General features: G+C 43.8%; 1 protein-coding gene and 1 long non-coding RNA gene across 8 annotated transcripts in view; one reads left to right on the top strand and one right to left on the bottom strand.

The window, feature by feature from the left end:
- Positions 1-4,454, bottom strand: part of LOC106722676 — a 9,314-nt gene extending 4,860 nt beyond the window's left edge. The window contains exons 1-2 of one of the 2 annotated variants that reach the window (XR_001358676.2): positions 3,549-4,454; positions 2,031-2,149 (exon numbers count right to left, since the gene is read on the bottom strand). This is a non-coding gene — a long non-coding RNA (uncharacterized LOC106722676). Of the gene's footprint in view, positions 1-1,476; positions 2,150-3,548 lie in introns of those variants that run through there. The other variant, XR_001358675.2, reaches the window with a different exon arrangement.
- ALOX5AP (arachidonate 5-lipoxygenase activating protein) overlaps positions 1-10,448 on the top strand; it is a 34,694-nt gene that overhangs the window by 11,585 nt on the left and 12,661 nt on the right. The gene's annotated exons all lie outside the window — the stretch shown is intronic.

The raw sequence follows: 10,448 nt of genomic DNA, 5'->3' as shown, positions 1-10,448 counted from the left end.
AAGCGGGGGGGGGCGGGGGGGGGGGGGGGTGGACAACTTTTTAAAGCTCCTGAATCAGGTAAAAATTCTCCCCCTCCCTTACCCTCCATGCTCAGCAGCACCTCCCCTCCTCCACCTACCACTGCCTATCCCCAGCTGTCCTGCCCACTCCAACTGGACTGTATAAGGACCTGAGGTCAGCAGCAGGTGCTCTCTACCTGGCTGAAAATGACAACAATTGATGGGTATTCCCTGGCAGTCTGGAAACAGGCTGGTGGAGGGGGAATCCACCCACTACTGTGGTTGCTGCTCTTCTGGGATGACCCTGGGTCTCCCATGAGCCTGAGTGGAGCAGGACAGAAGTGGTGCTAAAACTCCTTTTGCCCCACAGGACAGGCAGGGACAGTGGCAGCAGCATGTAGGATAGGTGTCCAAGTGGAGGGGATATGCTGCTGAGCACTGAAGGGAAGGGAGTGGGTGCCGAGAGCAAAGGTGAGAGGGGGAAAATTCTTACCTGATTTCCTAATTCAGGGCCTGGGGCGGGGAGGAGGAGGAGGGAGTCCTGACTCTTGCTCCCAGAGCATGATCTACCCACCCCAATGGTGTGGTGGGAGCTGGAAGCACAAGTTGCTGCTCCCACATTTAAAAAATCCTAGATCTGCCCATAAACATATTTCATGTTATACTCAGAAGCCATCCTCATGTTCTTCATGGTAAGTATTCACCATACACTGGAAAGACCTGTGGCATTGTAGCAGGATTGGGCAATGTCAGGCTAGGCTAAAAAGAAAATGTTACATATTCCAGTTCACTCATGATAGCTAACATAATACTTGGTTCTTTAAAGCAATGCGCAAGCATTAGCTAATTAGTCTAATGGGGTTGCATTGTTTTACATTCTTGACATAACATGCTGCCGTTGTGGTATCTGAAATTTATAATAATTTCAGGGGAGCATTATTTACTATGATACACAAACCTTCTATTCAAGTCTTTGCAGCTACTAGCCATTTGAGGAGAGAAGGACTAAATACTACCAGTGGGTATTTTTGGATCTGATTCCAGACACTTTTGCTATTAGATATGAAAGAATTTGCATTAAGGGATTATTTTGAATAGCTGTTAAAGATTTCCAGAGAGGAAGATTAACGTGCACAGAGGCTTCAAATACACTGGAAAAGCTTTCCAGCATTACACATTTCCATGCACTTCACATTTTGCCCTGTCAAGTTTATCTTCCTCAGACAGGAAATAGCAATGAGGCAACCCTAGGGGCCAGGTCCTAATAGTAGCTAATGAAGTGCAGAACTACCTCATTCTGCAACAGCGCAAGTAAAGCCTGCAGATTGGCATGGATGTAGATATCTTGCTAAGGTTTTCTTTATCTAGTTGAGCAAATCAGTCATTTAAAAACCCCAGAGTAATATCATGCTGGTGTTTTGCAGACATCCAATAAGACAGCTGCTGTCTGGGAGAGAGAAACTGGTATCTAACAACTTTTCAAAGGGATGTTTCAGTATAAAGCCTTCCAAAAGAAGCAGACACAGAAGGCATTTTTTAGCTGGTGTGCTGTGGTCTGAATTAGAGAAAACAATTTTTACATGGAGCTGCAGAAGAACCAATTGACATAGAAGATTTTGGTTCTAATTTAACACTTTATAATCTAGTACTTTTTCATCCCCAAACTGCAAAGACACATCAAAACAATCCTGCTTTCTACCAGCCATTATAACCTACAGGTTAAGAAGGTAACATCCTTGACTTAACACCTGTACTCCATTACAAGAGTATGAAAATGGTGCAACTCCACTGGTATATTGGGATGGAGAATGAGGAGCCCTGTCACTCTTCAGCATCTTGGTAGGTAGGGGAGGGTAAGCCCAGGATGCTGGGCTGCATTTCAGCATCTCTGTTTTTTCTTCCATTTCTTTGGATATTATCAGTTTAATGTTACACTCATCTGAAAACAAAACTGCAGCAGTGAGGGGAAAATTCTGGTGCAGACACTTCCCAGAATAGAGTGTTTCTCAGCTAAAAAGCTGTCTTCTCACCATATACTCAGAAATCCATTCAAGGAGGTTCTGAAATGAAGCTATATCTTCTCTATGTTGGGTATCTTCCTTGTCAAGCTGGAATATCTGCATTTTTCATATTTTCTCTTTGCTCCATGCTGTAGTTGGCAAAGGAAAAGAAACATAATTTGCATGTTTGGGGAGCAGGGTCCAAGGTCTTCTGTCTAGAATGGATGTTACAAGGTCTTTTATCATCCCTGCCTCTAGTCTAGGTGTTGGCATACTGCTTTGCCTCTGGAAAGTGCTTTTTTATTATTTCTCTCAAGAGTCTATCAATGGTGTTTCTGAGCTGGCTGGAATAGTTTAAGAGTAATGTTGGGAATTATACTCTTAGAAAGTGTTGGCAAATTTGGGTCCCTTTCATGACTCTGTGGACCACCATTTTGTTTTCTTTCATTAGAAGAAAGTAACTGTGTTGTCTGGTCCTAAAGGCGTGGTGGGGGAAAGCGGGAAAATCATGTTTGTTAGTAGGAAAGTCAGTATTTTCATGGCATCTAGCAAGGCTTTGTTTCCTTACTAATTGCGCGTCGCATTAACAGCACAGTACCTCTCTGAAAAGGAGCCGCATCCACTAAAAGCATGAAGCCCTACATCCTGTCATAGTGCTGAACTGGCAGCTTAGAAAGCCCCACTTCCTCTATGTGTACGTGACTAATGAGTTTGGACAAAAACCTCAATAAGAGGAAGTGAGTGGCCTGGTTTCTGAGGCAGCAAAAGCCAGGACACAGCACAAGGTGGCTCTTTACTAAAGGTCCAGTCCTGCAAGATGGTCAAATCTTTCAGGATCTCTTTACTCATTGGCTTTATTAGGAGAGTTACAGGTACTCATTTATTTGAAGGAGGTGCTGAACACCTGCCTACATCAGGCCCTTGCCAGAACCAAGGGAATAAGAGCAGAAGTAAGAAAATGGAGGCAAAGTGACAAGAAGGAAGTGGTAACAAGAAAGCAAGGGGAAAGAGAGGAGAGATGGGGAATGAGAAAACAGAGCACAAGAAGAGACGAGAAATGTGCATTCATAGGCCCTGATCTAACTGGGAGTTTAAGAGCTCTGCTGAAATAAGTATTGGTCTAGATTTCACATTGGGTTAAAAATGCAGGTGCCATGGCATACAGCTCCCGCTGGAAGTTAGAGCAGCCCTGAAGACTGACAGCTTATTAGCATGATTTCCATTATCTTTAAATGGGATTGCTTTGCCAAGAGCTAAGCCCTTTGTAGCTCTTTGAAAGCCCAAGGGTATGTGTATTTCCATTGCATGCTTGAGGTTTGCAGTCCCAAAGTAATTCTATGCTACTTTCATTTAGCCTTGTGCAAGTCAAGAGAAACTCCTCCGATACCGGAGGTACGTTAAGCAAGAGGGAGGGGAGAATCGGGTCTGGATACTAAACAGAAAGACTGCCTTGTTCCATTGTACCCACTGGAAGATTGATAGTTCACCTTGGTTACCAATACAAAGTAGAATAGAAGAGTTGTTTAAAATAGTCATAAAGAAACTCACATCTTTCCTTGCAGATATTAGAGGATGGACTAAAAATCTGCCTGAGCATAGGCACACCAAACGCATCAAAGAAGACTCTCACTTCCACTCTCAGCACTGAATTTACCACAATCCAAAGGTCTTACAGCAAGCAGCTTCCCCTCTCCTGGAAGGGCAACTTGGCTTTTTCACTTTCACATCTTCTTGGTAGGATGAGGAACTTCCGGGGAAAACACTTCTGGGTCACCAAGGCATTCCTTTCCAATCATGCCCATTTCCAATCTGAAGGTAGCCAGAGGGCTCACTTAAATCCCTTTCTCAGATCCCACATCTGCAACTACATTAACTCTTTTCTGCATTCTGGAGTTTCCCCTGCTCTGCATTTCAGGTGCATCCTTATGACCTTACAAAGGCCATGTGTGTCGGAAATGCAGGCAGGTTTTACACTATGCTACACTGCCAACCAAATGGCTAAATGTGCTGCAATGAATACTCTCTGTATAATGGAAATTATTCCCTAAGGGGTTAATGAAGAACTGACTTTTGTAACTTCCTTTGCCTATTTCCCTGTTCAGCATCTGCAGCTGTTCCCTAATGCTGCAGGTATTTATCAGCACTAAAGTATATCATCTGGTATTCATTGCAGTGGCTTCCTCTTAGACAACATATCAATTACAAAAGCATTCTTTGGGCTTAATTTCATGCCCCTTTTTAGGTAATGGGCTTGTCTGTTCACTCCAAGATTAATGGAAATTTAGCCTTTTTCCATCCCTAAATACCAGCTGCTGTCTCATAGACTATACATGACAAAATATAATCCCTGAGGTTCCTTCTAGCTAAAAACATTTCCTACAGAAAATAGCGCTTTAACAAATCCTCCAAAGCTCTCAAATTGCTGTTGTATGTCATCTGATTTTTTTAGTTCAAATTTACCAAGAAGATAAAACTTTGTGGGAAAAAAAGATAAAATGGATTGGAATTACTGTTGTGAACCTGCTGTTCCATGTGTTTATTTCTGAAGTGGAATCCACCCCCAAATATAATCTTCCCATAGTAAATTTGCAGTGCCATCTATTCTTTCCCAGGATCTGGATAGTGGGTAGTGTCCTGGGTCACAGTTCAACAGAAATTTGATTTTTAGAGAAAGAAGATGGGTGACTAGTTATTGTTAATACCAGGCCTCTGGATGAGTTACTGCCAGTGGGGATGAACCTGGGGACCTGCTTGAGTGTAAAGGCCCACCTCTAATACCCAAAGATATTAAGGACCACCAATCTCCTCAGGTGGCCCTGCTGCCATGAGAGAAACACAAGGTGTACTGAGCAGTAGAAATAGCTCAGAGCAATGAAGGAGATCATCTGTGGTCTTTAAACCTGTGCCCCTCCAGAGGTCCAGCTTGGCCAATAGGATGGCACCTTGTTGCTTTCAGAATAGAGGAAGCTTGCTGGTTGAAGAATTTTCTCTGAGCTACCTTCTAGGGAGCAGGTATAGATGCTAAGGTAAGATCTAGTCATGTAAAAGTGATGTTGTAACTATGATGGTCCCAAAATTATGTGAATAGCAAGGATTTCTTAGAGTTATATCTTGTATTGAAGCAACTGTGTAGTTGGGATAAAGTTAGACAAGCTTTTGAATGTAAGACATTCTTCCTCAGGTCTCAGTGGGAAGGGAGGGATTCAATCTCATCTTTCTGTGTAGCAAGAATTTGGGAGTTAGATAAACTATAACAAGCCATAAATTCAATATCAATGTTTCATCCTTTGTTTTTAGTGTTCAGCCAGCTTATGAATATGAAGGTAAGGTCCTGCAGCCCATACAAAGTTAATAGATCCTTGCCCATTGCATAGCTACTAAGGGTTGATTACATATGGAAGTGGAAGCTAGGTTAAAAGGAGTCACAGGAGAAAGGTATGCTCTCCTATGTCCTGACTGGTTGCTGTAAAGAAGGCTCTTAGGGTTTGAGAATTAGCCTAATTTTCAGTTGATTTTGTTGCAGTTTTGACCTTTTGTGAACAATAAACAAAGTTCCAAGGAAAAGGGATTAAAAAGGGTTTGGGTGAGAAGTCTTATACCCTTGGTTGGTCTGATTTGTTTGTTACAGGTTTGGGTGGGGTTGAAAGATAGTGTGTCAGTGTTGTGGAAGGGCTTTATTATCAAGTGAGGTTTTGTAGCATTTCCTAAAATCTCTGATTCATCTAGGGAAACTTGATTCCCTCAAACATGGTGGCTCAGTTCCTGATTCTTGCTCGTCTATCCTGGAATTTGTGATCTGCGTTGTCCCAGAGGAGCACAACTATCTTGCAAATAATGCAGTTGCATCTTGTTTTGTTACTGTATTTACCTGAATATAAGATGAGGAGATGAAGTTTTCCCCCCGTCATCAGCATGGAGGGGAAAAAAGCCCCATATCATATGTCTGCATACAAAGTGGCAGGGGGGAGCAGGCAGCTATTGTGGCTCTGACTCTGGTCCTGAGCCAGAATCAGATCTGCAGCAGCTTCTTGCTTCCCCTCTCCATCTCTTCCCCCTTAGTGTCAGCTCCATTCTGGCTGGGGATGGGGTCTCTCCCAGGGAGGGAACACATGGAAACTCCTTCTCCTGCCTAGTCAAAGAGTAGTGGGGACGCTGCTGCATGGCTTGGCAAACACTAAACTACATACCATGCCCCAGGTTGAAGGAGCCCAAGCAGCCTCTGATAATAAAGGATGAGGGGAAGGGGAAGGGGCAGAAACTGCAGGGAGCAGGGGAGGAAGGGGAAGAGACAGGGGGGTAATTTTGGGGAGAAGGGGCAGAGACTTGGGAAGAGTTTAGGGTAAAAGGCAAAGACTGAGGAGCAGGGGGAAAGGGACAGGGGGTTGGGGAAGGGGCAGAGGCTGTTAGAAACTGCAGGGGGAAGAATTGAGGGGGGGCAGAGGGCAAGGGAGCTGCCTGACTCTCCCTCCCCCAGTCATTGCTTTCCCTGCTCTAGCAATGTGTGTGTGTGGGGAGGGGGGGGAGGAATTCAAAACCACTCTCCAATACTTAGATTCTATACCTGGAAAATTATAACAAATTTATACATTTTCCATATATAGGATCTAATGACTGTGGGGTCATCTTATAATAAAGTTGTCTTTATTCAAGTAAATATGGTAATTGCTTTGAAAACTAAGTCTAAGGCATCAGACTGGCATCTGAAACCCACTGGAGGCTAGTAGATTCAGGCTAGATATCAGAAGGCGCTACTTCACAGTCAGGGCGGCTAGGATCTGGAACCAATTTTCAAGGGAAGTGGTGCTCACTCCTACCCTGGGGGTCTTCAAAAGGAGGCTAGATAGACACCTTGCCAGGGTCATTTGACCCCAGCATCCTTTCCTGCCATGGCAGGGGGTTGGACTTGATGATCTGCTCAGGTCCCTTCCGACCCTACCAACTATAAAACTATGGAAGGACCTGGACACAAGTGCAGTCAGTGACAGCTTAGACTAAAAAGTTTCACATTCACAGGGGTTTATTCTGTACCAGCTGAGGCCCTTTGTCTTTTCTTCATATTCAACTACATAAAACACCACAAAAGTCAACCTGTAGGTAATAAATGTATAGATCCTTGTAGCCTGCTCCTCTTCCAAGGAAGAGACAGTTTCATAGACTGCTGGAGTTGGAATAATATGTAGACACTAAAGATATCTTGTCATAGATGTTAAATTTAATCCAAAGGCTTTGCACCGATTTGACAAATTGGGGCTGTATGCTTTCACTGGAAGGCAAGGAAACTATCTTACCATTCTACTTGGACCATTCCAGCAGGTTTATCTCAAACTGGTTTCAGCCATTCTCAAACTGGTTTATGTGGACGGATCATCTGTTCTATTACAGGTTTAAGCCAGTTTCTGATCACTTAAGCTGGTTTGTGTGTAATGTCTGTCCCTAGCCCTAGTCCCATGATTCTCAATCAGGGTGCCACGGCACCCTGGGTGGCTCTGAGCACCTTAGAAGGGTGCTGCAGTGCTCAGCCCATGTGAAAGAAGGTTAGCCCTAGCTCTTCCACATGTTAGGCACCTGTGCCTGCCCCAGCATCCCAGCAGCACTCCCCAAAGTCCCTCCCACTGGCTTCAGGATCATGGGAGGAGTGGGGGAATGAGCTGCATTGAAAAGCACAGCTGCACCCTTACAGTGACTGTCCTTGTGTTCTGAGTGGTGCAGTCTGTCACAGGAAGCTTCAGGGCCACCCCCTGCTCTTCCCATGTTCCCAGAGCTGGTGGGAGGTGTCACAAAGAATGGTGGCTTCAGGCACTGGCATTCAAGTCCTTGGGGAGCAGCCACAGTGGCAGGGGCTACACTTACTCCCTCAGGGAGAGGGGGCAGACAGTGGAAAGAGCAGGGAACGGCAGGTTCTGCCCGGCCACCAGCACCCTTTTGCCTCCTGCTGAGACAGCTGCCTGCCCCTCCTGAGCTTCCCAATCTGTACTGCCACACAGCCCCTGCCAGTACCATGCACCAGCCCCTGCCACGCTCTCAGAGGTGCTCTGCCCACTCTTCCACTATGTGAGGGTGCTGCAGGGTGTGAGGAGGTAAGTACTGTAAGAAAACAAGAAGTCTTTATAAAGGGTGCCACTAAATTCCAGAAAGTTAGAGGGGTGCCTCAAGTCTAAAAAGGTTGAGAACCACTGATCTAGTCTGACATTCCGTGTATTTTGGGCACTACATTTTGCCCAGTTTACCCTTGCATAGGACACTATTCTTTCTGTTTGCATGAAACAGATCTTCCAGAAGGGTATCCAGTCTTGATCTGAAGATATTAAGAGATAGACAATTCACTGCTTCCCTTGGTATTTTGTTCCAATGCTTAATCACCCTCAATGTTAATATTTTGTGTCCAATTTCTAATTTTAAATGTGTTTGTCTTTAGCTTTCAGCCACCAGTTCTTGCTTCTTTCTGTTAAATTAAAGAGCTCTTTAGTATCCCATATGTTTCCTTATGAAGGAACTTAGGAATTGTAATCAAGTCATCTTTCAGTCTTTTTTTTTGATAAGCTAAAAAGATTCTGTCTTTGTCATTCATTGTAAGGCATTTTCTCCCTTCTTCAGATAATTTCTGTTCCTGGACCTTCTCCATTTTTTATTATCCTTTTGAAAGTATAGACACTGAAATTGGATGTAGAATTCTAGCATTGGTCTTAGTGACAGTGTATAGAGAAGTAAAAGCACCTTTGTATTTCCCCCATCTGTCCATCCAGTGATCCAGTTCACCCTTCTTGCCACAGCATCACACAGGGGTATCATATTAAGTTGCTTATGTACTATAGCGCCTAGGTTGTTTTCATAAACATCACTTCCCAGGATATAGTGCCCTATTTTGCAGATTGGCCTGCATTCTGCCTATAACTTTGTATTCACCTGTATTAAAATGCTTTTTGTTTGAATCAACCTTCATCACCAAGCAGTTCAGATCACTCTGTATGATTGCCTGGTCCTCACTGCTGTTTGCCATTCCTTGTTGCCAGGTGTGAAGAGATCCTTTCAAGAGGTGCCCTACTGACCTTAGAGCTAGTATTGTTGTAGACCTCTGCCTTCTATGACCTGGCCTGCAGGAACCTCAGCAGGGCTGTGTATTTGCTGGTTTTGCATACCTAATCATTCTGCAGCCTGGTGTGGTGTTTTGCATCAAGCATGTAATAGAAGTATAGAATTATACTCTTCATTTGACTAAATAGTTCTGATAAACATTCATCCCTACACCATGGGTTCAGTAATTCTGTCTTCACTTAACAGCAAAGTAATTCCAACTGTGCCACTTCACAGAATTGCTACCCAAGCCTGTCTTGACCAGAAAGGTGTAGCCAATTAATCAGAATGCAGTCTGGACCATTCAGGTGCTCTCAGTCCTCTGGTGGGAAAGACCTTTAAGAATCAGGAATAAGTGCATTGAAATTCATGCCTGTATCAGCACTAAACCTTCACCCCTGCAAAGGTGAACATTTTTAATAAATCTTTTCCTGTGAGAATCTACATCAGCTATGTAAAACCAATCAGTCATTACAGTCAGCATGTAATGTTCCCTTCAGTCTTTCTTGGCTGATGCTTTAGGGGAAGGCTTCACAGCAATCTGACCAAACCTATAAAAGCTCTTCAGAGGCTTCCCAGGTTGTACTTTTCTGGTATTTTTTTAACGGATATGATATCACAATTCAGTAGCAACAATAAACATCCAGGCAATAAATATGCTGGCAACAATTATCTTCAGCCAAACTGGGCTCCTGCTAATAAAAAATTCAAATAAGGGTCTGATCTTGTCAGGTGCTGAGTATTGACAGCTGCCAATGCCCTAAGTGGAATTATTCATGTGAATAACTAAGCAAGACTGGGCTGAGAGCCTGCATGTTTCTGTGCACATGCATGATGTTCATTGCACTGATCAACATCTTCTCTTCCTGCATTTAACCTGCTCTTTAAATAATCACTCGTTATCTGTGTCCACAAACCAAAATATACTTGTTACCCTCTGCAGTGACGCAGAGTCACTGACTATATGGCACTTTTTCTTACCAGGCTTTCACTGATTAAATTGTTTGTTCCACCCTTTCAGAAGGGTGTGTGCCTCATTCTGTGAAAATGTTTTAGTTCCCTTCTCAGATCTATATTAAACACATCTTTCCTTGTCAGATATGTCAGTGCAATGGAGAAAATCCAACTTGCTCTTGTGTACGAGTCAGAGGTCAGTGTTACTCTGTTAGGGTCTCTGCAGCAGAGAGATGGGCATCCCCACTGCTGAACTTGTGATTAGGGAGGGTCTAGTTCTTGGGGTGAATACAAGGGTGCATGAGGCAAGGATTGTGGCAGGGAACTGCTCAGTGAACAGTTGTGATTGTTGTTATTTTGGGATGCCTGCAGAGTGAAATGGCAACTACCCTTTTCCAGCCTTTCTACTGGATTTCCTCACTA

This window comes from Alligator sinensis, unplaced genomic scaffold, assembly GCF_000455745.1.
Source record: "Alligator sinensis unplaced genomic scaffold, ASM45574v1 scaffold406_2, whole genome shotgun sequence".
Classification (NCBI taxonomy): Eukaryota; Metazoa; Chordata; order Crocodylia; family Alligatoridae; genus Alligator; species Alligator sinensis.
Note: the sequence above shows the minus strand (reverse complement) of the source record. Positions and strands in the feature narration are given on the sequence as shown.